Genomic DNA, 7574 nt, shown 5'->3' on the forward strand with positions numbered 1-7574 from the left:
AGAAGCCAAAGTTTTCATCATCTCACGAAGATCATCACTGGATGATGACCCCATAACATTAGAGTTTGTAAATTGAAGGGGTTGTCTTGCTTGATAATTTTGTTGGGGCTGAAATCCATGGGGATGGAACTGTCGGCCTTAATTGCCTTGTTGAGGTTGGTTCCTATAACATAGGTTGGGATGATCTCTCCATCTAGGATTGTACGCATGGGAAAAAGGATCATACTTATGATTAGTACTTAAAAGTGCATTTTTATCGTGGTTTTATATCATCATTTTACACTTGAAGTATCAATAACTCCTTAACCAAAGCATGTTTTATAATAATATATCTAATAATATAAGATACCTTTAATTTGTGGTAAATGTTCATTTTAAATGCAGGCCTATCACATAAATGAAAGGATTGATTGATGACTTTAAGAACTTAAATTGCAAGGATAAAGAGATGGCCAAACTTAGAAAAGAGATGTCGGTGCAATCCAAACCGGAACACTGTTCGGTAATTGGGTCATATTTGCAGCTATATATCTTAGATTTAGTTCCAATTTATATGGATGGAAAGGTAAGACATAGGCCTACAACTTTCATATGGAGCCCAAGATCTAAAAAGGCCATTTTCAAGTCCAAATTGTAGCAACAACAAAGAAGCCCGAATCTATCTTCAAACCCGAGCACTGTTTAGCTAAGTTTATTATGTCAAGGTGAAAAGGTTACATTAATGGTGTAAGAATAAGTATAGTGTAAACTTAATATGGACTTTAATGTTTGATACTAACATGTTTTGTATTTGTTATCTTGTTCACTCTTTAATACTTTGCTTGTTAAATGATTAATCTTGATTTATGTTATATAACACTTAAATAACACTTGGTACAACAAATGCTTGGCACTTTCATAGTTCATACAGTATAGTATAACCGACACTTGAGCTATGAAAGGAACTTGATTTGTTGTTAACATAAGTTATAATCATGAATGCTTGACGAGATTTACAAGTACTAGCATTAATCGAATAAGATGACTAATGTAATCATGTTAACAATCTATAATCTAATTGGAACCTCCTTTATGTGTGGTTTCCGATTGAAAAATAAGAGTTTATACTATACTTGTTTGACATACCATTAGTAGAACCTCTAACCTTGACATTTGTTATTATCATTGTTTAATTGTTACATTAATATTCCATCTCAAAGTTCTCATCTTCTTCTTCTTCTTCTTCTTCTTCTTCTTTATTATTATTATTACTATTATTATTAGTATTACTACTATTATTATTATTGTTATTACTATTATTATTGTTGCTGTTGTTATTATTATTGTTGTTGTATTATTGTATTTATAATTTGTACAATTAACCTCCCTATGGTTCGACCCCGGTCTTGCCGGGTTATTTATTACTTCGACACTCCTGCACTTGGGAGAAGACATCAATCTTTTCGTCGTGTCAAGTTTTTGGTGCCGTTGTCGGGGAGGTAAGTTCTTGTATAAATTATAGTATTTATTTTATTTTCTCTTTTCACTTTTCTTGTATATAACTTTGTTTCTTATATAACTTTGTTTCTTTTTCTTTTCACTTTTCTTGTATATAACTTTGTTTCTTTTCTTTTGTTTCTTTTTATTTTGTTTTCTTCCTCCTTCTTTTGCTTTCTTCTTCTTTTTTATTTTATTCCTATACGTGCATGAGAGTGTGGTCACGTACATCAAGTGGTAGACTTTGTAGGGTATCCTCATCATTTTCAGAAAGTATGGCTGAAGAAGATAATCAATCACTTCATAATGAAAATAATGAGAATAACCGTGCTAGAACACTTAGAGATCACATGAATCCCACAAGAACAAATGCACCATCATGCATAGTTTTTCCTCCTGATGCATCTCATTTTAATTTTAAACCAGGTATTATTCAACTTTTACCTTCTTTTCATGGTTTAGAATTGGAAAATCCATACTTGCATTTAAGGGAATTTGAAGAGGTCTGCAACACATATAATAATTTAAATTGTAGCATGAACACCATAAGATTAAAGCTTTTCCCTTTTTCATTAAAAGATAAAGCTAAAACATGGCTACAAAATTTAAGACCAGGATCTATTCGTGCTTGGGATGAAATGCAACAACAGTTTTTATAGAAGTTTTTCCCATCTCATAGAACAAACTCTTTCAAGAGACAAATCACCACTTTCACTCAAAAACCAGGAGAAACATTGTACCAATGTTGGGATAGGTATCGACACTTGCTTAGTACTTGCCCTCATCATGGTTTTGAAACATGGAGATTGGTTTCACATTTCTATGAAGGGTTAACACCTAAAGATAGGTAAATGGTTGAATTGATGTGCAATGGAACTTTTGAAGATAAAGACCCTGATGAAGCAATGGAGTACTTAGACTTGTTAGCTGAAAATGCTCAAAATTGGGACACCGCGGGTACTTATGAGGCACCGAGTAAAACTCAACCTCATACATCTAGTGGAGGCAGGTACAACCTTAGGGAAGATCATGACCTTCAAGCCAAGTTTGCATCTTTAGCTAGAAAAGTCTAGGCACTAGAATTGAAAAAGAGTGGTCAATTAAAATCTATTAAAAACATTGTGTGTCAAATCTGTGAAACAAATGAACACTCAACCAATGATTGTCCAACCTTGCCTTCTTTTAAGGAATGTCTCCATGAACAAGCCCATGCATTAAACAGTTTTCAAAGGGCCAACCACAACCCATACTCCCAAACATACAACCCTGGTTGGAGAAATCACCCAAATTTTAGTTGGAAGAGTGAGAACAACAATGCACAAACTTCACAACAACCATTTCTAGAACACCAAAATTTCCAAAATTCTCATGCATATGCACCTCCTTATGCTCCACCTCTTAGAAGAAATCTTGAGGAAACATTGCATGCATTCATTGAAAAGCAAGAGACAATCAATACTCAACTTGCTCAAAACATGATAGATTTTACAAAGACTCTTGCAAAATTGAGATGTGCTCTCAGTTTCCAAGAGAAAGGTAAGTTTCCATCTCAACCACAACAAAATCCCAAGGGACAATATAATGCAAATGCAAGTAGTTCCAGAAACCAACACATGGATCAAGTCAAATCAGTCACTACTCTGCGCAGTGGCAAGGTTATTGAAAAACCCTCTCTTGAACCTTATGAGAAATATGTTGAGTCAATCTCTGAGGGTAAGGAAGGGGTTGAATTTGAAAATTGCAAAGAAAAGACTGATTCTCTGCCAGCACTTCGATTTCCTCAAGCCATGACCAAACAAAGGAAAGTTAATCACAACTCTGAAATCTTTAAAACTTTTAAACAGGTAAGGATCAATATACCTTTGCTGGATGCTATTAAACAGGTTCCTTCCTATGCTAAATTTTTGAAAGATCTATGCACTGTGAAGAGGAAACTGAATGTGAAAAAGAAAGCCTTTCTAGCCGAACAAGTAAGTGCTATTCTTCAAAACAATAATGCTTTGAAATATAAAGACCCTAGTTGTCCTACAATTGCCTGCTTTATTGACTCTTGAGACGCATCCTAGTGGAGATGTGCATCGTGCAATTCATGATTTATGGCCACTATTTCATAAAGAACATGATCGACTTAGTCTTGGGAATCTGACTAAAAAAGCCCATGTTTGCCAGTTTTTAAGAAAACTGGATGGGAAGCCTATCCCCGACCCATAAAGGGCGTTTAAGTCGTTCTTGAACGTAAAACCAAGGGAAGATGTGAGCCACAATCACAACTACCTGTACATACACATGCTTTTTCAAAAAGTAAATAAATAAAAAGAGAGAGAGAGTGTGTGAGACTCCAGCTGGCCTACATATATGTGTTATAATTGTCCTTCTCATTTCTCATCTATAAAACCCTCTCTTCCTTCCTTTCATTTCTACTCAACCCATACATTCAACAAATACAGAAGTGTGTAGAAATGGCAAGTTCCTCAGGTCATCAAATAAGAAATATTTGTGTTTTCGGTGGATCTAGTCCTAAGAAAGAAAAGGAGTTTTTAGAATCAGCAAATCATCTTGGTCAGGTGCTAGCTGAGAGAAAGATTCATTTAGTGTATAGGGGAGGCAGTCTTGGGTTAATGGGAGGTGTGTCAATAGCTGCATTTTTAGGAGGTAGTCAAGTTTTGGGGGTCGTCCCTAAAGCTTTGGCACACGGGGACATCATTGGAAAAACAATTGGAGAGGAACTTCAGGTCTCCACAATGTCAGCTCGAATGAATGCAATGTTTAACCATGTTGATGCCTTCATTGCTTTACCAGGTGGTCTAGGCACATTGGAAGAGATCTTTCATATTTCCTCTTGGGCTCAACTGCACATTCACCATAAACCTATAGGTTTGTTAAATGTTAATGGTTATTATGATAAATTGTTGTCTTTTCTTGATCATGCTATGGAACAGGAATTTCTAACATCTTCTGCACGACAAATCATAATCTCTGCTGCTACTGCTGAACAATTGATTGACCAACTACAATCTTTCATTCATGTGATTGATCCTTTCATGAGTCGTATAAATTGGTCATCTAAGGAAAGCCGTAAAAAGCTTAGATTGGATTTGAGCCTTCATTTGTGAATTTTTGTGTCTTTTGGTTTTATTATTGTTTTAGTGTGTTTCAGGTTTGTCGGTGTTCGTTATTTCAGTTGATATCTTCTATACTCTATCTTTCTACCTTAAAACATTGAGGACAATGTCTCGTTTTGGTTGTGAATTTATTTTTCATTTCATAAAGCATGTGCATAATTGTTGTTACTAGGATGGCAGAGTAAAGGAGCTCTTTTGTTAAAGTGACTCTTGAGACGCATCTTAGTAACCATTCTTAACAAGGTCTATTATAATACTTCCTGAAATATTCAGATTTACAAACTCTCGCATTGTTATCACTTAATTCTGTTCATATACTTATTTAACATGTATTCTTAAATCTTAATTTACACACACACACTTTAACATATGATTGTGGGTTGCATATTGGATTATTACATTATTTATGTTCTTTTGTTAAAGGTAACAACTAAGGGAAAGGGATTGTATATAATTAAGAAAAAAAAACATGAAAAAAAAGGAAAAAAAAAAGAAAAACTGATGATAATAAAAATGTAGATAAGTTTGGTTTCGTTCCCAATTTTGGCCTATAAAAGGAGGCATTTGCCATGCATTTAGGCATCTTGGTTTCTAGATCAAGATCATGCTCTTCCTTTCTCTCTTTGTATTTTTTGTATTGTTTATGCTTTGCTTTCATTAATATCAAGTTTATGCCTTTCATTTCCTTTCATTTACTTAGTTAAGTTTTATCTTATTTATGCTCTTATTTTGTTTATTTATTTTTCTTTCTTTCATTATGTTTAGCTAAGTTTATTATGTCAAGGTGAAAAGGATACATTAATGGCGTAAGAATAAGTATAGTGTAAACTTAATATGGACTTTAATGTTCGATACTAACATGTTTTGTATTTGTTATCTTGTTCACTCTTTAATACTTTGCTTGTTAAATGATTAATCTTGATTTATGTTGTATAACACTTGGCACAACAAATGCTTGGCACTTTCATAGTTCATACTGTATGGTATAACCGACACCTGAGCTATGGAAGGAACTTGATTTTTTGTTAACATAAGTTATAATCATGAATGCTTGACGAGATTTACAAGTACTAGCATTAATCGAATAAGATGACTAATGTAATCATGTTAACAATCTATAATCTGATTGGAACCTCCTTTGTGTGTGGTTTCCAATTGACTAATAAGAGTTTATACTATACTTGTTTGACATACCATTAGTGGATCCTTTAACCTTGACATTTATTGTTATCATTGTTAAATCTTTATGTTAATATTCTATCTCAAAGTTCTCATCTTCTTCTTCTTCTTCTTCTTTTTCTTTATTATTATTATTATTATTATTATTACTACTACTACTACTACTATTATTAGTACTATTATTATTATTATTATTATTATTATTATTATTATTATTACTGTTATTACTATTATTATTGTTGTTATTGTTATTGTATTATTATTTATAATTTGTACAATTAACCTCCCTGTGGTTCGACCCCGGTCTTGCCGGGTTATTTATTACTTCGACACTCCTACACTTGGGAGAAGACATCAATCTTTTAGTCGTGTCAATATGCTTCAAACATGATTAGGCAGTGGGTTTGTATTCATATTAGGGGCATCTTCCAATTCTATCCACTTGGCTTTGATTAATTGCAATAGCTTTCTCTTGAATGTGTTGTAGGTATGGATGTTGTGCCTAGTAATACTGGCATGGTATTCACAAGTAAGGTATGACTTATACCAATTAGGATAAAGTGGTTGCACAGGCGTTAGAGGTTCTGGTGTTATATACCCGATGCGTAATAGCTTTTGATACATCTCATTCAGGGGTAGCGACAATGAAGGTAGTTGTTCTTGAACCCCTTGGTTATTTCCAATTTGGGATTTGGCCGGAAAGTTTTGTGGCTCAGGTCTTTTAATGTTGGTAATGTGAGATGGAGTATAGTAGTTTTGGGATAAGTTTTTCTTACCCTTGTAGCCATCCTCAATATAGTGGACCTTGGACCTCTTTTTTTCGAAACCTCTTTTCTTAGTGAGTGCAGAAATTCTACCAATCTTAACGCCTTATTCTATGCATTCACATACTACCATAGTGTTATTGAATTGTTGGGCCGAGCTACCCATCACATGTTCGTGATAAGGTGCTTTGAGTGTGTTAGCAAATAAAAAGACCATCTTTTTATCTAGAAGTGGAGGGTGTACTTAAGCAACTGCTTCTTGCCATCTTTAAGCATATTCCCTTATACTTTCTTTGTCCTTTTTCTCTAGATTGGACAAGTTGGTTCTGTCAAGAGCAATGTCCAGGTTGTACTTGTACTGTTTGACAAAAACATCTACTAGATCTTTCCATCTTCATATTTTTGTGTTGTCCAATCTGATATGCTAGCTCAAAGTTGCTCCACTTAAGATATCTTAAAAAAAATACATTAGTAGTTTTTCATCATGTATTACTTCTGCCATTTTATTACAGTAGGACCTGAGATGCATCATGGGGCATTGTGTTCCACTATATTTGATGAATTCAGGAACATGAAACTTTTTAGGTACAACTACATTTGGGACCAAACACATTTTTGCTTCTCGTACCAGGTCGTATAAGTCTACCCTTTTAATAACTTTGAGTCTGGCTTCCAGTGCCTTTTATTTTAGCTTGATCAATGCTATCAAATGACTTAGCCTTGTAGGACTCGTTAGCCAATGCCTCCATGATTGTTGGGGCTGGTGCAAGCGTCGCTGACTGCATCAATATTGGGTTTTGTTGAGGCTCTTAACCTTGTTCGCTCATTCCTTCATCAAGCTAAACTGCTATAGGAACTTGATTAAAAGTGACCGGCTCGTTAGAAGGACCTTCACTAAAGGTGTTTCTTAGAGTTTGCTCGAGTAAGCTAGTAAAGTGAGTCACACTTGTTTTCAGAGACTCCAACTCTTCTTAAAAATAGGTATCATATTGAGAACACTCTTCATCTTCTATCATTCTTACTTGACGTCGGA

Source organism: Populus euphratica, unplaced genomic scaffold, assembly GCF_000495115.2.
Source record: "Populus euphratica unplaced genomic scaffold, PopEup_1.0 scaffold594.1, whole genome shotgun sequence".
Lineage (NCBI taxonomy): Eukaryota > Viridiplantae > Streptophyta > Magnoliopsida > Malpighiales > Salicaceae > Populus > Populus euphratica.